The sequence below is a fragment of the Saccostrea cucullata genome, unplaced genomic scaffold (assembly GCF_032062105.1).
Source record: "Saccostrea cucullata isolate Sc308-1 unplaced genomic scaffold, CSIRO_AGI_Scuc_v1 ctg3717, whole genome shotgun sequence".
NCBI lineage: Eukaryota > Metazoa > Mollusca > Bivalvia > Ostreida > Ostreidae > Saccostrea > Saccostrea cuccullata.
In genome coordinates, this window is record NW_026932348.1 from 1 (window position 1) to 22,500 (window position 22,500).

Consider the following 22,500-nt stretch of genomic DNA (forward strand, 5'->3'; position numbering starts at 1 on the left):
AGGGGGGGGGGGGGGTTGGTTCTCATTGAAGGGGGTGGAGGCACATCTGGCCATGGCAGCAAAAATCTGTGGGAGCCCACTGGTGCGATGGTGAAATCCTCGTAGTACCCAGCCTGGGATTCTATTCCCTCCATCTTATTCTCCAAATCCTGTGTGTAAGCATATTTTAGTAAAATTTCACTATGTTTTTAAAAAGACAAGTATTTTGTTCACAAATATTTAAACCCAAATATTTAAAATTTGAGAATTCATTTGAATCCATTATATTAAAGATGACACTTTTAGCACAAAGTGTTGTTATCATTTTGTTCCTTTCAAGCATAATGACCAAAGAAAATATTCCTCAACTGAAAGAAGGCACAGCCAAAGTATTTATAAATCATACTGGCCTTATGAATTGGAAAAGTATTTCTAAACAATGTCTTACTGATGTTCTAAACAATGTCTTACTGATGTTCTAAACAATGTCTTACAAATGTTAAAAACAATGTCCTACAAATGTTCAAAACAATGTCTTACAAAAGTATCACTTTTTCTGGCACCACCATAACTCTCCTTCTTCTTGGTTCTCTGTCCCAGAGACTGGACAGGAATACTGCTCCCCTGTCCTCCAAATCTACATTGAAGTATAGAAATACATGTACTGTGTACATCATCATTCTGATCTTTCATTTTGTGTCAGTATGTTTAATTAGCATGGAATGTATGATTTTTGCATTCCAATGATTTTTTTGGGGGGGATTTATTTAGGATATCCAAAAATTGTCAGCATATTACAACTTACCCTCTATGATTGGAAAGTTGTTAAACAAGATACAAATTTAAGTAAGACATACCATGTCATCATAAAGTATGAAGTCTGGTGAACTAAGGGGGGAGTGAAGTAACCAGTCTCCAGTGCTGTAGTACTAACCTGTTCTGATCCGTCTTCAATGCCTGATTTTCTTTATCGGTCTGGTCTTCATGAACTGTAAATCTTTTTTTCCCTAATTTCTCTGCCTGGGCATTCTCATCAACCAGAAGTCTCTGTCGAGACTGAAGAACCTTTCTACCTGTTTGTACTTATAGCAAAGGAAGAGAAAAGTACTTAAGCAGTTGGAAATTGAAACTTTTCAACAGCAATAAATAGAATAATGATCCTTGATTAAGTCTCTTTATGTTCTTAGTGCAGTCTACTTGCATGCCACATTTATATTATAATCAGACTGAAATTGTATTTGGAGTAGCATTTTGAAAGAATTTCACAGAAATTTCTATTTTTAGTAACCACGGCAACACCGTTCATTGAAATCAAAAACTGATACACAGAATTATGTATCTTATTGTAGTCTACTTGTGTGCCAAGTTATATTGAAATCAGACTAAAACTGTAGAAGGAGTAGCATTTTGAAAGAATTTCACAGAAATTTCTATTTTTAGTAACCACGGCAACACCATTCATCGAAATCAAAAACTGATACTCAGAATTGTGTATCTTAGTGTAGTCTACTTGTGTGCCAAGTTATATTGAAATCAGACTAAAACTGTATTTGGAGTAGCATTTTGAAAGAATTTCACAGAATTTTCTATTTTTAGTAACCACGGCAACACCGTTCATTGAAATCAAAAACTGATATAAAGAATTATGTATCTTATTGTAGTCTACTTGTGTGCCAAGTTATATTGAAATCAGACTAAAACTGTAGAAGGAGTAGCATTTTGAAAGAATTTCACAGAAATTTCTATTTTTAGTAACCACGGCAACACTGTTCATCGAAATCAAAAACCGATACACAGAATTGTGTACCTTAGTGTAGTCTACTTGTGTGCCAAGTTATATTGAAATCAGACTAAAACTGTAGGAGGAGTAGCATTTTGAAAGAATTTCACAGAAATTTCTATTTTTAGTAACCACGGCAACACCGTTCATCGAAATCAAAAACCGATACACAGAATTGTGTACCTTAGTGTAGTCTACTTGTGTGCCAAGTTATACTGAAATCAGACTAAAACTGTAGGAGGAGTAGCATTTTGAAAGAATTTCACAGAAATTTCTATTTTTAGTAACCACGGCAACACCGTTCATCGAAATCAAAAACCGATACACAGAATTATGTATCTTAGTGTAGTCTACTTGTGTGCCAAGTTATATTGAAATCAGACTAAAACTGTAGGAGGAGTAGCATTTTGAAAGAATTTCACAGAAATTTCTATTTTTAGTAACCACGGCAACACTGTTCATCGAAATCAAAAACCGATACACAGAATTGTGTATCTTAGTGTAGTCTACTTGAAATCAGACTAAAACTGTAGGAGGAGTAGCATTTTGAAAAATTGTTTACAGACAGACAGACGGACAGACAGACAGCTAGACAGACGGACGGACGACGGACGCATTATTATCGCATAAGCTCTTCTGGTCTCTGACCAGTAGAGCTAAAAATTGCAAATGGTTGACTAGCTGCTGCAGGAACCTCTGTAATCAAATTAGAAGAAGTTGTCACGAGAGCTGATACCCAAACAAAGGAAAGTCTTCAAACAACAAACACATACATGCATTGATTAATATCTAATTATCTATATTGGAAAAATATTTCCTATGCCCTCCGCTAAACCGATTTTTTTCTCACCATTCTGGAGAGGTAGTGGCACAGTCTCTTGTCCTCCATCATCCCAGCCAAAGTCCAGAGACGTGTTGAACATCCCCATCACAATGTTAATGGCTTCCTTTGTATTAACAGTGGGAGAGGGGGCAGTAAAGGACTGAAACGAAAACATATCACAAATCAGAGGTCTGTAATATAATTATAAATCACAAGACTTTTAAAAATCCCATTCGTAGAAAAATTTGATAAAACTACCAATATTGTATGTTATCTTTGATATAAACATTTTCAAATGCTTTTCCTTACATATCATTTAAACACGGTGTACATAATCCTTGTTTTGTCATGTGATCTAATCATGCACGTTTTACAGTTACATCTAAGTGGTCAACATCTTCAACCCATTCAATTTAAACCATTGAAGTTTGAAAAACTACACTGTAAATCATTTTATAGACTTTAAACTATAGAATGTAATTATCTGTTTTAAAAAATAAGTCCAAAATGTAAATACTGTAGAAGCACAAATTTTCATGGGGTTAAATTTTTTTTGTCATTTAGGTTTTATTGGAAATAAATTTTGTTTTTTTGGAGAATTAAGTAGGATTTAAATTTCATTGATATTTGATAACAAAATCACTGTATACAGGGTTATTTTCATCCTTTTGAACTTGTGAACAATTTTGTCCCGTTTTAAATTCACCCAATCTAAGTTCTGTTTAAGAAATTTTGAGGTGTGATTTGAACTCGCCCCGTTTTAAATTCGCCCAATCAAGGAGAGGGCGAAAGTTGCGAAAATTTCCCTGTATACAGTAAATCCCCACAAATCTGCCATAAAGCTCTCCTTCAGTTTTTGATTGATGACTCACATGAGCTGCTGTTGGTAGCTTTGCTTTACTATTTTGTTTTTATCTGGTATTTGTTGACTTGCCTAACTATTTTTCATAAAAATCCGGTATTTGTAGATTTGCATGACTATTCTGCATCTATATTGGTGCCTGTAACTATTCCTAGTGTGAAAAATTTTCGTGATGTTCCTGAGAGCTCCGTCATTGCGAATATTTCTTGCCGCGAACCGTTCCTTAAGGTCTATGTGCATATCAAGAATAGATTCAAAAAGGCCTGATCTTGAAAATAAATCGTCATAAACTAGTTTATCCCCAGTAAATGCAAAATAAAGTCATCACAAATAAAAGTTGGTTTATAGTATCTACAAATACCGTATAAAAACAAAATAGTTAGGAATAGTTACTATTTTGTTTCTATATATTGGTTGTGGCTAAGCCTTACCCTTTTACTTCTCTCTGTTGTCTGTAGCTAAGTAGGGTTTTAAACTAATTTGTAATCCTTGGTCGCCATGTGGGCTACTAAACCTTGCCATTCTGGGGCCCACATCAAAATTATTCGCCCACAAATTATCAAACCTTCTATTGAATAAAAATACAACAACCCCATTTTCGTTTTTTTTTTATCGTATGCTTCGTGTTTCTTTTCTATCCATAGAAACATTATGCACAACATATCTAAATTTGAAATTGAACTCTTTTGTTTAAAAAGATTGATATGGTTATTAAACATCATATATTCCGGCACATGACAGGTTTTTTCTTAGATACAACCAAGATACTTTTTTGTTTGTTGGGCTCATTGACGCATCGATGCCACATTGTGTCCATCACAATCACTCAGACGCTTTATGTATAAGTACTTCTCACTGGTTAATCATGTTAATATAAAGCACTTGACTGATTACGAAATTTTTCAAGAGAAAAAAACGGAACATTCGGACAAAATTGAAAAACAAATATTCATTAACAGTAAATTTTCTAATCGCCATGTGGGCTACTTGAACGTAATTTTAAGTCGCCCACAAGGATATTGGTCGCAAATTGCGAGTGGGCGACTGTTAATTTCAAACCCTGTAAGTCTTACTATTTTGTTTCTATATATTGTTTGTAGGTACATGAGGTAAGCCTTACCCTTTCACTTCTGTCATGTCTGTAGCTAAGTCTTAATATTTTGTTTCTATTTATTGTTTGTAGGTAAGCCTTACCCTTTTACTTCTGTCTGGTGTCGGTCCAGTTCGACGCCCCGAGGATCCAGTAGAATTCAGTAAGGACCTGTTACTGGGTGTTGATGTAGAAGTCTGTAAATGAGTCATCATTCGGGTATACAAAGGAAAATCATATTGAATGAATCATTCACACCCTACTTCACATTAATTAAATCGTTCTGCTCATGCTCACACTTATGATTCTTTATTAAGCTTAGTTGTGTAGGTAATCTGCACTTTAACTAATTTTCAGATTCTACAGAGATAAGAAATTTTAAATTTTGCCATTATCTTATTCACAATATTAGCATTACTTTAGTAAATAAAAAATAAACACATTGTAACTAAGATTTTTTTTCTTGCATCAAAATACATTGAATACTCTTTGACAGCCAGTAAATGTATGATTATATGAAAACAAATTACAGCAACAGCTCAGGTCAAAATATAAAGCCATGAAAATATATAAACTGCTGCAAACACAGAACATGTACAAGATAATGTACTGCTTGTTGTACTATACAAACCTGGAGAGGGTTTTGGGACTGAGACTGGGTCTCCATTTCCTCATGTACATGTGACGATGTTTGTCTCTCACCAGAGGGATATACCCCTTCTGCTCTCCCCCCAGCTGGTGCCATATCACCCCGGGGATATACCCCTTCTGCTCTCCACCCAGCTGGAGCCACATCAGACGTACGTTGGACCACCTGTACATCATTTAGTGGTAGAGACTGTCGAGAAGAACGGGCTGTTTCCTGTTGTTGCATTCGGCGCTCAATGTCTCTTTCTAGCTGATCTCTCTGTGTTTGTACATGTTGCTGGCTACAAAGATAATTTTTTTTTAAATCTATTTTTCAGGTAAGGGTGAAATTGATAGTGCAAAGATCAAAACAACCTATACACTGAATTTTGAAACAAACAGAGAAGAGAAAAAGTGTTCCTACAGTTTAAAACACGTCATAGTTTACAACTGCGCACTAGGATATTTCCCTATTTAGCCTTTACCTATAATCTCTACTTTGCACGAGGCTATTTCCCTATTTAGCCTTGACCTATAATCTCTGCTTTACTCGAGGGTAAATGCACGAGGCTATTTCCCTATTTAGTCTTGACCTATAATCTCTACCTTACAATAGCCTATTTCCCTATTTAGCCTTGACCTAGAATCTCTACTTAAGTACTTTGCTCCAGGCTATTTCCCTATTTAGTTTTGACCTATAATCTCTACCTTGGAATAGGCTATTCATCTCTCACTCACCTGGCTATTTACCAATCAGGCCATGACCTATAACCTCTGACTGACCTGGCTGTTTCCAGCTGCTGTTCTCGTTCTTGCATTTTCTCCTGGAGTCTTGCGAACATGGACATCTGTTCTCTCTCGAATTGTTCCCTCTGAAGCTGGAACTCCTCCTTCTGATGACGCATCATCTCCTGCTTTCTCAGCAGTTCCTCCTGTTGGGCTAAATATAGACAGAAATCATGCCATATTTAACCACAGAGGGAGACATATTCCCATAGATGGAGATTTTCAAGGGACATATTTTTCCATCGATTGAAAGTTCAAGAAAGAGCAAAACAGTCTTCTTATTCACTAAGTACTACTTTATAAATAAGCCCTTCTCTCTGTACTTCTCAGTACTTTGATATTATATATACACTGTATGTACGTGGCAATAAACAGTTTCTTGATTTTATGTCTCAAAACTACAGTGTTTATGAACCTAAAATAGCTTAATTTACAAAAGTTAATAGTTAATCACCTGGTAACAAGAGATATTTGTAAAACACTTATGCCCACCTCTCCTAACTAATTGGAATTTTCCTAAGTCCAAGAGGCATAACTCTCTCCCAATTTGCGTGATCGTACCCAAAACAGAACTTGACCTAGATATTTTTATGACAAATTTGTATACCAAATATCATTTTGTCCACCCTCTGCAGAGAACAGAAACTACAAATAATTGGAATTTTTCTAAGTCCAAGGGACATAACTCTGTCAAAAATGATCCGATCGTGACCATCTAGATATTCTTATGATAAATCTGTATACCAAATGTCATTTCAATACGTTCAAGGGTTGAGAAGAAAATGAACAGAAACTTGGTGGACCAACAGAGAGACAGCAGCAAAGCAATACTGTAGATCAATAAATTTTCGCGACACCTTATTTTCGTGAGATAGTCATTGACAATTGATTAGCGAGACAAAATTTTCACGAATTGTGGTTATTGCTCTATATAATCTTAAGGAATACTATTATATGTGAGAATTAAATTTTCGCGAGCACACTTTCTCATGTATAATTACGTGAAAATAAAGTTCTCACGAATAAAAGGTGATTTACAGTATGCCCTCCTTCTAATTTTAGCTGTCAAATTAGACATTTTAACACTTGGGTTGATACCTGCAATCTCTTTTTCCTTTTCTCTACGCCTCTTGTCTTCCATCGCCCGTTTCTTGGCTTTCCATCTTAAAGTCCGAATTTCCTCAAATGAAAATTCCTCAATTCCATAATAAACTTTATCCTTACAATACATGGGAACAAAAACACCAGCTTCTGTTTCTGTCACATGTCGTAAGTTATGGAGGGGATCCGTGTGTTTTGGTGCTTTCCTTGCACTAAAAATAATACACATACTCTAACTATGCGGCATTATCATATCATACACAAGTAAATTTAAGAACTAGATTTATATAAAGTACAAGTACAGTGGCTGGAACGTTATTGTTGACAAACCAATCGTGTAGAATCGTTCGTGTATCGTGAGTGATCGTTCGTGTAACGTGCCAGATCGTTCGTGTATCAGACTCAATCGTGTGCGTTTTTAATCGTGCGAGATCGTGCGTTTAGAATCGTGTAAATTTCGTTTTGTAAGTTTTTATCGGAATGTTATTTGTAAAATAAGCATTTCCCTCGTTTGTTTTTCTTAATTTATTAATTAAAATCCAATTAAAATAAAAAAGCGCAATTTACATAATAGAACGCAGAACGAACTAATTATCACCCATAAACAAGCAATATAGTAAGTCGTACAATATTAAGTTCTCGTCAGATAGCGCGATCAATATTGTGATAAACCGTACTTAGATCTTTAACGCCTTTTTGAAAAATCTGATTTTAATTATTACTTACTTTTTATTGTGGTCAAGATAATCTTGAAATCAATTCATTGAAAATAAATATATATATATTTTTTTACTCAATGCTTACATAACTAGTTAGTCGACAAATATACATGGACACGGAATGATTTTCGGGAGTTTTGATTATCTGTGTTTATCTCTTGAGCCTATTTGTTATTAATTAATTTTAAATTTCTGCAAATAAAAAAGTTAAATAATTGGGCAAGTTTATCAGACATTGAATCATTGAAAATATAAGGATAAAATTTGTAATTATAATTTAAGTCATTCTATGCTGCCATTTTTGTTCAATCGTATCCCCCTTTCTGCATATCATGATATCCAATTCAATCAAATTATACAACCCATATACATGTACATCGTCTAATAGAACGAACAAAATCCGTTTTTTTTTTTTTTGATCGGAGAATTACCTTAGAAATAATTGTTTTTAATCTAAAATATTAAGTCTTGCATATATTTAGTTACCGATATATCATTTTCCGTTTTTTTCTTCAAAGTCTACGAAATAATATTGATAATTCTTTGAAATCTTAAATAAGTATTAAGACGTATTTCGTTTTGAAAATATTGACTCCTAAATATTTTGAACTATTTTGAGTGAAGAATCGTGCGTTTGCGTTAACAATCGTGTAAGATCGTGTAACGTGTAGAATCGTGAATGTGAAAGATCGTTCGTGTAACAGGTTTAATCGTGCGTTAATCGTGCGGAATCGTTCGTGAAACGTGATCGTTCGTGTAAGTTGTCAACAATAACGTTCCAGCCACTGTATCATATCAGAAGATTTTGTGTATTGTATGTATATGTATTTATGGAGAAAAGACTACTAGGAAAAGGGCACCTTTCTTGAATATGGAATAGGGCCTTTAAACAGTCAAAATCAGACATTCAACAACCCTTATAGGGTAATTAAGAATTTTTCATGTTTGAATTAATCTAAAATACATTAAACCCTCAATAAAGATATAAATTCAGGAAACAGAGAATGCAGTAATTCATAAGATGGCAAAATGTTATCATGGTTATAATACACTTAATAATCATTCTTTATTTTTGCATTAATTCATTCACACCTAAATGACAATATACAAATGCAACCAAAAAAATTGCAAAAGTATACAAAACTATACACCCATGAATTTTAACCCCTATATATCCAGTATTAAATACAAAATTTGATGAGATTGACAACCTTAAAACTTGATTTTCCATTCCGGAAGATTTCCTTGGTGTCCTGTAAAATACAAAATAACACCTGTCAGAGTAAAGTAAAGAAGTACTAAATCTATAGGACTAAAGCCTTAAAATGATGAATGTTGAACACAGTAAAAGTCTTACATCATTGGCTGATCTGAGTTCTCCTCCACGTGTATACTAAACGAAGGTTTCCCCACAACTGGTGGAACAACTCCTCCTCTCTGAGGGACCTACAATAAAGCACATCTCAACATGGAGTCATTTAATCAATTACTTCCTCAAAATCCAACATAATATTTGAAAATTTCAAGACTAAATCTGTCACAATCAGAGAATCCATCCAACAGTGCTTATGTATTTTTACCATTTTCATGATCTTAGTTAAAAATAGGGATGTGTGATTTTATCGGTATACCGGAAAATCGCGATTTTTTGTTGCGTGATACGTATCGTGATACGGAGACTTAAATACCGTTCTTTAGGTACATATTATAAAGTCCAGAAAGAATTCATTTATTTGTTCAATCTTTCAAATTACAATTAGATTACAGAAAATATAAAAAATGTTGTAAAAAGTGAAAAGAACGGCATCTTTACCGTCCAAACATAATTGATTTTATATACATAAAAATTTCAAGAAAGTAAAATTTTGTTTTTCTAGCATATTTTTTAGAAAAATAATGACTTTTCATATAAAATCATTGTAAAAACTGCTTTTAAAAATATCATGATATTATCGTGATATTGTGGGAAAAAATCGTGATATATCGCGATACAAAATTTTTGGCGATACCCATCCCTAGTTATACAAGAGGCCCACGGGCCTTATAGGTCACCTGAGTATTGTGTAACAACTTTCAAACAACTAAATTTAGATACGTGTTTTAAACCAGAGACCATGAAATTCACAATTTTGAAAGAGGCACCATTGCTTATCATAATTATTAACTTAGCATGCCTACTCTATTTACTTAATACCCAGAGGTAGATCAGAGTAACAAAAAGAAAATGCACTTCCACTATATACCCAGTTGTGCACCTCATCCCAAAGGAACCACTGACCCAGGGGCCACATATTTCAAAATTTTGCAAATTTTTACAAAAAATGGTTGATTAATACCAAAGAGCAGATTTCAAAGAATTATTTTATTTTCAGACTATGTACCCCCCCCCCCCCCCCCGACCCAGGGGGCAAAAAAAACCGCTTTGCTTTCTTCATCATAAATATATATACTTGGATCATTGGTATAAAAACTAGAAGCAAAGGAAAATATTTTCAAAGAATTAATGTATTTTTACTATATAATCAATAGAGCCACACCCTAACACCAGAACCCCTAACCCTGGGGCCATAAAATTCACAATTTTGGAAGAGGCACTCTTGCTCATTATTGCCCTGTTCACACGGAGAGTTTAATTCACAGTAAATTAATGCGAAGTAAACTAATGCGAATTAAAATAATGCGAATTAAATTGCATTCACACGACAGCTAATTCGAAGTAAACTAATGCGAATTAAAATTTTACTTCTGCAGCCCTGCGTCAGCACGGCTATTATGACGTCATTTGCAGATCACGTCACCTTATGCAGAAGCAGATCCATTTGACATAATGGCAAAGTGTCTGTATGCACATTTTGATGATTAACAAAATTTTCCTTAGTTTTTCACTCAAAAATAGCACAAGTACCTATGGCTGACCACCGACAAGTGGCATTTGACTAAATTTTGCCATTACGCATGCGTCAGAATTTAATTTGAATTAGCTTCGCTTAGCGTTCACACGGAGCTAATGTGGAGTAATTTAATGCGCAGTAAACTAAATCGAATTAAACTAACTCGCACTAAATTCTCCATGTGAACGCTAAGCAAAGCTAATTCGCAGTAAACTTACGTTTAATTCGAATTAAACTCTCCGTGTGAACAGGGCATATAACTATGTACTTAGTTAATAGTTTATTTAATACCCAGAAGCAGAGAAGAAAATTTTCAAAGAATAATGCATTTTCAATATATAATCAATCAAGCCCTGCCCTAACACCAGAACTCCTGACCCTGGGGCCATAAGGCAAAAAAAAAATTAATTTCTTGGTTCTCAAGCCCTCCCTCATCTCTTCCAAGGGTGCCTCATTGACCCTTTTTATTGCTAAATCAATAAAATATAAACACCAAATCACCTCCCTCATCATTTTTTGAGGTTTTGTACAATGTAAAAAGCTGCCTCATCATGTTTTGGGGGCAATAAAAAAGAAAAAAATATGCCTCCCTCCCTCATCATATTTCTTGAAAAAAGGCCTGAGAACCAAGTAGCATGGCCTAAAATTCACAATTTTAGAGGAGGCACTCTTGCTCATCATAACGATGTGCATAGTTAGTTTATTTAATACTCAGAAGCAGAGAAGAAGATTTTCAAAGAATAAATGCATTTTCACTATATAATCAATAGAGCCCCGCCCTAACACCAGAACCCCTGACCATGGGGCCATAAAATTCACAATTTTATAGGAGGCAGTCTTGCTCATCAAAACTATGTACTTAGTTAGTTTATTTAATACCCAGAAGCAGAGAAGAAGATTTTCAAAGAATTAATGCATTTTCACTATATAATCCATACAGCCCCTCCCTAAAACCAGAACCCCTGAACCTGGGGCCATAAAATTCACAAATCTGCAAGAAGCACTCTTGCTCATCATAACTATGTACTTAGTTAGTAGTTTATTTAATACCCAGAAGCAGAGAAGAAGATTTTCAAAGAATAATGCATTTTCACTATATAATCAATAGAGCCCTGCCCTAACACCAGAACTCCTGACCCTGGGGCCATAAAATTCACAATTTTAGAAGAGGCACTCTTGCTCATCATAACTATGTACTTATTAGTTTATTTAATACCCAGAAGCAGAGAAGAAGATTTTCAAAGAATTAATGCATTTTCACTATATAATCTATTGAGCCCCGCCCTAACACCAGAACCCCTGACCCTGGGGCCATAAAATTCACAAATCTGCAAGAACCACTCTTGTTCATCATAACTATATGTACTTAGTTAGTTTATTTAATATCCAGGAGCAGAAAAGAAGTTTTTCAAAGAAATAGTGCATTTTCACTATATATTATCTATATAGCCCCACCCTAGCACTAGAATCCCTGACCCTGGGGCCATGAATTTCACAATTTTGGTAGAGGACTCAATGCTCATTACATTCATGCCAACAGTTTGCCTGCTTGATGTCCAGGAGTAAAGAAGATTTTTAAAGATTGCAATAATTTTAGTGGTTTTCAGTGTTTTCCCTAAGAACCGGCCGCCGGCCAAATTGACCGCTTCAATAGATAAAAATGCCGGTTAGAAATCTTAAAGTAAAAAAAAAAAAAATCAAATTTGAACGATTTTGTCATCGATCATACACAACTCGACGAAGCACGACTTGATTAAATCAACTGTATCCCGATCCCGACTCTTTAGAGCTCGGAGCTCCTCGGGTGGCTTGTACCTCGCACACTTGTTTGAATGGAGCGTAGCGGAGTCAGCCGAGGATTGCCGATTGCATTTAATTTAATATGGCGGAAAACAGACAACTGAAACTCGAGGCGAAACTTGGAAGATTTAAATTAATGGGAAAGAAATTAAGAAAATTATCAGGTTAGTGAATGAGCAGTAAGGCAATATTTTAGATACATATTTATTCTAACAGTCTGTGACATTATGGCCAAAATTATATAATGTCAATGGTTCCTACTCTGATGATCTCTTCTGTTTACGCTATAGTTATACGCATGTTGATTTTTTTTTTTTTTACAAAGAAACTTATTTTTTTCATTATAATTAATAAATATTTATTTGGGCATTCTCTTACATTTTGCTATCAATAATTACTGATCGAACATGTCGAATATCTTGAGTGATGGGTTTAGCGTAATGGCGGTAATATTATATATTTTTTAAAGAAAAGTTTTCATTAATCCCAGATAGCATGACTATGTTGGGCAAACATTTGCTAAAGGTTGTATGGTTGGCGTTGGGGAACAACGTTGGGCCAACGTTGGACCAATGATACCAAGTCAACCATCTCGACCATGACGGAATTCCTATGTTGGCCCAACGTTGGTCCAACGTAAGCAACTTCCATTCATTTCACTTTCCAAGGAAGGAAGGATCCTGGTGTTGGCCCAACGTTGGACCAATGTTTATAATACACATTTAAAGAAAGTTTTTTTTACAAGTTGGTAGTAGTATGTTGGCCCAACGTTGGCCCGATGTTTGTAATACACCCTTAAAGAATGTGTCATATCAAGTTGGTAGTATTATGTTGGCCCAACGTTGGCCCGATGTTTCTAATACACCCTTAAAGAAAATGTCTTATCAAGTTGGTACTATTATGTTGGCCCAATGTTTGTAATACACCCTTAAAAAAATGTCTCATCAAGTTGGTAGTAGTATGTTGGCCTAACGTTGGCACAATGTTTGTAATACACCCTTAAAGAAAGTGCCTTATCAAGTTGAAGTAGTATGTTGGACCAACGTTGGCCCGATGTTTCTAATACACCCTTAAAGAAAATGTCTTATCAAGTTGGTACTATTATGTTGGCCCAATGTTTGTAATACACCCTTAAAGAACGTGTCCAATCAAGTTGGTAGTAGTATGTTGGCCCAACGTTGGCACAATGTTTGTAATACACCCTTAAAGAAAGTGCCTTATCAAGTTGAAGTAGTATGTTGGACCAACGTTGGCCCGATGTTTCTAATACACCCTTAAAGAAAATGTCTTATCAAGTTGGTACTATTATGTTGGCCCAATGTTTGTAATACACCCTTAAAGAACGTGTCCAATCAAGTTGGTAGTAGTATGTTGGCCCAACGTTGGCACAAGTGTTATTTTGTTTAGGTGTTTCAAAGATGGAATATTTATATTGGGCCAACGTTGGCCCAATTATTATACTGCCAACTAATTGATGGTGTCAATTTTATAATTAACTGCTGAGCTTTACGTTGGGACAGCGTTGGCACATTCTAAAATAATCAAGAGGACTTTCTATGTCCATGCTTATCATTGGATAACTGCTTTTGTTTAGATATGATATTTTCAACATTTTAACTTTGCACATAAGTGATCACAGCACCAAAGAGTGTTTTATTCTATTTTTTGAATTGTGTTTATGCTTATTTATTTGTAATAACCCAGATAGCAGAGCATCGTTGGCCCAATCTTACACTATGGTTCTATTATCTATGTTGGGTTACCTTGATTGGGCTAACGATAGCCCAACATGGAATATTGATAGCTGGTTATGTATAATGGTGCGCTAATATTGGTCTAACTGTTGGCATTATATCATAAAACTATTATCATGAGAGAAAATATTTGTTTGGGGATTGGCATCAGTCCTACAATGGCCCAATATACCATGAATCTGACTGAGCATCATGGGTAGACAACAACCGGGCTACTTGTAATATCCGCGCCATTTTTAATCTGACATGAGCGAGCGTAATGAGACTGATACCTTGCATATCTGGATCCACTTTGTAAGTATTTATAATATGTTTGCCTCGGCACAGCTGAATTAACGTTTAGTTTTTAAACGATATATCATGTACAAATCTGTGTAAATCAGACACGGGGAAGTGCAGAGGCCAGGAGCTGTTGGGTCAACACTGTACCCCAGATAGCATGCTAACATTTGGCCAACGTTGGGCCAATGTCATCGGTTACATCGGGCCAATGTTGGCAAATGACATTGACCAAATTTAAGTTTGCTCATCGGCCCAATGTTGGCCCGATATGTTGGGCCAACATTGGCCCTATGTAGAGAGTTATTTCTACAGATATTGGCCCAACGTTGCGCCAACATTGGCCCAATGAATGCGACATTGTTGGCGAAACGTCAAGAACATTGGGCCGATGTTGGCAAATGACGTTGGCCCAGTGTAATTTGCTCCTTGGCCCAATGTTGGCCCGATATATTGGACCAACATTGGGCCAATGTGTATATATAAACATTTAATTGTTACAAATCTGTATATTAACAAATCCGATCATCTCTACAATCAGAAATAAATCTACAACCAATCCTACTTGAAAATACAAGCAAGCTAAAATAAATGTAAAATTCTTATAATTTATCAAAACAAAATAAATTATCAGTGATGAATTTTTTTGTTTCTATACAAGAAAAATAATTGAAAGTATAAAATAAAAATGTGTTTTGATACAGTTAAAACAATAAATAATTTGCCCCTTATTTAGATTGAAATTTGTGTCTAGTAGAATACATTACTTATATACACTTAACGTTGAGTACATGATCAAACATTTTGAAAATGTTGAACTTGTTGAAGTTAAAACAAAATTTATTCAGTACTAAACATAAATTGGGTTCTAAAATTTAAAATTTGTTCAGTGTAACGACAAATTTTCAATACATGTATTTTATATGGGGCAACATTGAATCAAAATCGCTGTGATGATGATGATCAAGCATAGAAATGTTATGCATAAATGCATTCATCACGCAAGCTAATCACTTAATCACACCATAAAACAAAAAGACGGTTATTCTTTAATTGACAGCTCTGACATATAGTGATATACTTGTAAATTTAATTGTATGTTTACTCTTTACTGAGAAAAGTAACAAATGCATTAAGTACCAAATACTACAATTTTAGTGCTACTGGAGATTCTAAAAAGACATTGAGAACATAATCAAAGAATAGCTAAGGTATGCCAAGAACAGGGATGGGGGAGGAAGAAACGGACAGAGAAGAAAAGAAGGGGGAGGAGGAGACATGGGAGACAGAAGAGGAGGCTTAGGAGAGGGATCAGATGGAAAGTGGCAGTGCCTTAAACTTTTTTTCTGTATAGTGTGACAAACCTGTAGTTCTACCCTTTTCTGTGTATGTTTGTCGCTTACAAACACGATGCAGATGCCAGAAACATTTTTTGTGTAAGTAAACAAAATGACAGAATTCATTTTAGAATTATTTTAAGAACAGGAGGGCTTTGTTTATTTGTTAGACGTGCTTATTGATACCTGTAATTTACTGAACTTGTGCATAAATTTACATCAAAGAGGGAGTATACAGTCATATATTTCCATTTCTAATTTTTCTCTCTGTGATAACTCTTTGAAAGTTAGCGGAGTTAATTTTTTGATAATTCTACCGGAATGTAAATTAGGCAGGTCAATAGGTCAGGAGCTAAGGAGGCCTAATATGCATGTAAATCTCGTGCGCATCAGTCTCTCAGTCGGACGCTAAGGAGGCAAAATATGCATGAAAATTTCGTGCGGCTGCCGTTATGTTTGACGTCAGTGGGCGAGGACTATTGAAAGTGGGATGGGAATCCTCGTGTAATTTAAATCTATGTCTGCATTTTTAAAGTCTAAATCTACAATTTTATTTCACAATGAAATGGAAATATAAGGAATCACTGTCTAGTTAGTATAGTATGCCAGGGACATCAACAATAGTGGGAAACATGGGATAATTAATGCCGAAACCCGTTATGCAAATTATCCCATGTTTCCCACTATTGTTGATGTTCTGGCATACTATACTAACTAGACAGTGATTCCTTAAGTAACCTTACATATATCGCTCGAAGTGAGCATCAACTTTTAGTTCTTTATTAATGTTTTCTTCATGCACTGAGCAATAAAATTATAGTGTGTTATAATTCAATTTTATATTTTGATTTCTTTTTCCTCAGTTTTTTAATTAATGTAGAGCTACTTACAATGCAATACTTGTTGATGGCAATTCTATGAGATATTGAGAATATGTATTAAACTATTAATCTAGCATATATAGCATATATATATAGTATTAAAGGGCTTTTACCATTAAACTGTACTACAAACTAGTATAACCTTATTGTATATATTTGTTTGTCAATTTTGAGGACAAATGGCCAACCAGTGAAGAGCAAATGAGTCGTCGTGATAGAGAGCCAGTAAGATACAAACCAACGTTTGCCCAAAAATGATGTTTGCCTAATATTGAAAGAAAAAGTGACCCAACAATGGCTCAATAATATCCGTTCGTTGGTCCAACAATAAGCCAACAAGCTGGTCTGATTAAGGGCAGATGAGCAAATTACCGTTGGCCCAACATTAATTGCTTACAATGGCCCAACTGTACAAAAATGAAGTTTGTCCAACATTGGAAAAATACATTAGCCCAACAGTGGCCCAATATTAACTGTTACATTGGTCCAACAATAAGCCAACAAGTTGGTTTGATTAAGGGCCGATGAGCAAATTACCGTTGGCCCAACATTAATTGTTTACAGTGGCCCAATTGTACAAAAATGATGTTTGCCCAATATTGAAATAATACAATGGCCCAACAGTGGCCCAATATTAACTGTTATATTGGCCCAACAATAAGCCAACAAGATGGTTTGATTAAGGGCCGATGAGCAAATTACCGATGGCCCAATGTTGAATGCATACGGTGGCCCAACATAAGGAGCATTGTTGGCCCAACAAAGGTCCAATAGCATCCTGCTATCTGGGATTATATCTGTGAAAAATGAGAAATATATACTTGTTAATAAATTTACATACTGATGTAAAAACAAATTATTGTATAAAAATGAGTCATGATTTTAGAATTGCTTATATTTTCTTATATTTCAAATAGGTGAATATTTGTTATTCCCTATTTTTTTATAATCAAAATAATATAAAATTTAATGAAACCCTTAATTTTTTTTTCAGAAATTGAAACACCTGACTGTTCAACTTCATCAGCAACAGAGAATACTGGGAAATATAGAAAAATTTTCATTTTTTTATTTCATATTATTTTCAATTGAAATTCTCACAATACAAAGAATATATTGAAAATGCAATCATGTTTTGTTTAAAATGTGTAACAAATTTTGGATGTTGCAAGATGCCTAAATTTTAAATTGCATATGGGCTGAGACCTCTCCAAAAGGGTTAAAAATCACATAAAATCAATTTCTAGGGCCTAGGCGGCCCCCTTGACCCCCGGCCTGTTACAATTGGTTTGTAGCCTGTTACTTTGAAATAAAGGGAAAACACTGGGTTTTGGCCCCCACCCCTCAGTCCCCAGGGGGGCAGGGACAATGAAATTCACAATTTTTGTTCCCCTTCACCCATAAATGCTGTATACCAAATTTTGTTGAAATTGGTTCAGTGGTTTCAGAGAAGAATACCTTTGTTGAAGTCCACACGCCTGGTTTCTGGCGGTTCTCTTTGTTAATGGCTGAGGGTTTGGGAATCTCCTTCCACTCTCCCGTGGTTTCCGGGATGTAGGATGGTGAGGTGTTTTCGTCAGTATAGACATGGAATCCCAGCCCTTGTTTCTGATTGGGTGGTCGAGACTTTAGCGGTATTCCACCACCAGATCCTACCAAAGACCAAATTCTGTATTTTTATTGTTTTAAATAATAAGGTCATTCCATTTTTTTTTTATAGTATATACCTATCATTCTAGATGCTACCTACATATTGAACAATAAAACAGACCTCATAGTCCACAAAAAGACATTAAATATTCAGAGGAAGATTTTTTTATTCCAATCTCTTGTAAAAAGATATAAATCCCATGCAAATGCTGAGTACATATATTCAGTTATTTACGACCAACAATGCTGAATTAATGGTCACCAAATGAGTTTTACCTGTGATCTAAAATTGTCACCACTTAAACAATTTTTTGATCATAAATCAGCATTAACAATCACAAATAACAAACCAGGAGATAGTTATGAAAGCCTTGTGTTTTTGTGCAATTTTACTGAGCTCTCAATTGAAAGCTTTCACTCACTTTTATCTCATTTAACTGCCTCAGACTCAGTGCATAAGCCAATCATAATGCATTTCATGAAAAACTTGCATTAGAATGATATTTATTTATAAATTTATAGATAATAATTATATATATTTTTTTTAAACAAAAAATGTATGCAAAAAAAATTACCAAACTCTTCTACAAATAATTTTACAGCCGTGTCTGTTACCGTGGTGTAAATTTCCACGCCGGGATACAGGTGCTTGCCCCTTTTTGCCAACAGTTTTGAGTTTTCCGAGGGCTGTCCTTGTTTCAGGAGGCGCAGATTCCATTTCCTCCTCTACTTGTCCCACCAACCCCTGGGCAACTCGGTACTGAAAACGTCTAAAAGCAAGGACATTAACAAAATTCAGAACAAGAGGCCCATGGGCCACATCGCTCACTGGAGCACTAAGGGTAGGAAAAAGTAGAAAATGGCTTTTTATTGTAAAGTTTAATCTCAAAAGTAGTCCCAAGACCAATCATGGATTTGCTATTTTTTAGAAAATGATTTTTAAAGATTTTTCCTATATATATCTTTAAAACTTTGGTCGGCCATTTTGGCCCTGCCCTACCCCTGGGGGTCATGATTTGAACAAACTTGAATCTACACTACCTGAGCAGGCTTCCATATAAATATGATGAATTATGGCTTTGTCATTCTTGAAAAGAAGATTTTTAAAAAATTTTCCTATATATTTCTATGTAAAACTTTGGTCGGCCATTTTGGCCCCGCCCTACCCCCGGGGGTCATGATTTGAACAAACTTGAATCTACACTACCTAAGCATGCTCCCATATAAATATGATGAATTATGGCTTTGTCATTCTTGAGAAGAAGATTTTTAAAGAATTTTCCTATATATTTCTATGTAAAAATTTGGTCGGCCATTTTGGCCCTGCCCTACCCCCGGGGGTCATGATTTGAACAAACTTGAATCTACACTACCTGAGGATGTTTCCCCATAAGTTTCATCTTTCCTGGCACAGTGCATGGTTCTTGAGAAGAAGATTTTTAAAATATGCCACCAAATTTTCATTAATTCCCAATTATCTCCCCTTGAATGAGGGCGTGGCCCTTCATTTGAACAAACTTGAATCCCCTTTAACCCAAGGATACTTTGTGGCAAGTTTGGTTGAAATTGGCCCAGCGGTTCTTGAGAAGAAGTCGAAAATGTAAAAAGTTTACAGACAGACAGACAGACGCCGGACAAAATGTGATCAGAAAAGCTCACTTGAGCCTTCAGTTCAGGTGAGCTAAAAACTCTTCAGATTTAAATCATTACATTTTGTATGTATGAGAGTTCCTGCTCTTAGCATATATACTCACTCATAATTCTCCCGTGACTGGATTAGAATATAGAATTTTTCTGTAAGTTATGCTTAAATTATCCCATGTTTCCCACTATCATTGTAGATGAGCATATAAACTTCCCTGTTTCTCCTGTTTTTGCCCCTAACATACTGTAAAAGCACAAATATTCGTGGGGGATTAAATTTCGTTTATTTCGTTGTTAACAAAATTCAACGAAATAAAATCCCACACGAAATTTTATCTGACTATATATTGCATAGGGTTAGTTTTAAAACAACGAAATTAAATGAACACGAAATTATTTTTGATGACAAAACAACGAAATTTTATGCCCACGAAAATTTGTGCTTCTACAGTATACAGAGACTTACTCATGTTTTTTCTGTAGCTGGGTGAGTGGTGTGGCTCCTCGTCTGACCCTAATTGGTAAATACTGTCCGCTTTCTTGGGATTTCCCCCAAGTTCTGTGACATTGGCCCAGCTCTCATAGAAACAACTCAGTTATGTCCCAATGCCCTGGTCATGCATAAACTTGAAGATCTCGTCCGACTCGGCAGACAAATTAGCCTGAGGAAAAAAGCATCATTACAATTTGACATGCTGAAACTCAGGCATAGGCTGAGGAATATTTAAAGTCTTTTTTTTCGAAGATATTAATACAAACTGACAACCCAAACTTTCAAATGGCATTATATATCACAATACTGAACTGCTTATAGTTTTTGCAAATCATTTAAAAATGAAATATTGTTTGGACCATGGACAAACGTAGACATATCTCAGGTAGACTATGTATTTGATGTCCAAATATTGAAGGTTTCCTGTTTCTCTGTCACACATTTTATAACCATAAACCAATAACATTGCACATCATCATGATCATGGATGACTACTAATTTTATATGACACTTAAACTTACGTATCGGATCCAGATGTCCACATATCTCTGGTCATTCTTGTAGACATCTTTCTCATTAAATTCCCTGATACAGCGTTCCAGTAACTGCCACAAGGGGCTCTCATTTCCTCCCTTAGGAAAAGCCTGCTCAGTCCATAGAACATAACTAAAAAGCATGAAAGAAAAAGAAACTTCATAATACATGATAATATGGCCATTTCATTTTGAATCTCCAATCAGTTGCTAATCTTGTGTGAATAATTTAATGATTTTTCTTATTTTCACGCATAAACCTCATTACTTAGGGTTCTAATTATAATTATATATGTGTATAAGAGGCTATTGACCTAGCTGATCAGGGTTCTCCACATTTGAAAATTTAACCATGGAGGAAGCTGCGCGAAGGCGAAATGTGGCCGAAAACAGAAACTCATGTTAGACTTTCTAATCTTCATTAATTAATGATTGGTTTTACAATTTTTAAACTTCCCCACTGCAACACAAACAATGAAAAAAACAACACCTTTAATTAAAGTTAAAAAAATAATAGTTGCATGAATTTATAAATTGAAAAGATCATTTATATACCCTGTATCTTACTTCACAAATGTAACAAAATTTGCCCAAAACTGTAGTAACCTTCTGAAGGAATTTAAAGAAAAATTGTTGATACAGTAAGTCATGCAGTGACCAGGACAATATTTTTCAGAAATTAATAATTATTTAAGAATAATGTATCCTGTTGTATGAAATGTTTTGTTTCAATATGACTAAAACTGATGAATTGGTAGTATTAACACACAAAGGAACATTTGGACATGTCACCAATGTCACTTCTTTTCTAAACGTTTTATTTTTCTAGATATTGCATTTTTCACCAAGTTTTGTTTACTTTTCCACGTGCCCAGTGCTAAAAATAGCACCATGCGACGTTTCATAACAACGGGAAGTAACTCTAAAACTAAGACTAAGACAGCAATAAAAACTACGACGGCGATTGTGCAGTGTTGAGACGTAGGTCCCATGCACACTTTATCAAAAAGATAATAAAGTTAAAGCTTAAAAAACAGAGCATGGGAAACTGATTAAATACAGAGGAATGTGAAATTTTTACAGAGTATTTTTTTCTGGCACAGAAACTTGAATCACGTGCATTACGATTATCATGCTGGTAATTGTCAACCTTTGTAAACCAGTTATCTGATCATGCAGTGAACATGTTGAAGTTCCCCAAAATTAGTTACATGTTTACAGGATAATAAACTCTCAAAATATTGATCAGCTGATTGACTCTCCATTGATTATCACGCTTCACAGCATAGTCGCCGATTAACGACGTGTTTGTTTAGCACAGTCCGCTGTCCTTCGAGGCATGCCAGGTGCAAGGCAGTCCTAGTATAAACACAATTAACTACTCAAGTCATCAAAAAAGTAGGTGTAAGGACTGAAATGCAATAAAATTTAATCATGGCGGATGCTGATTTTAACCATGGCGCAGCTCGTT

General features: G+C 35.1%; 1 pseudogene; it reads right to left on the minus strand.

Annotated features, from left to right (window-relative positions):
* Window positions 1-9: 9 nt before the first annotated feature.
* On the minus strand, window positions 10-21,294 carry LOC134234925 (mitotic checkpoint serine/threonine-protein kinase BUB1-like; annotated as a pseudogene).
* Between the last annotated feature and the right edge of the window lie 1,206 nt (window positions 21,295-22,500).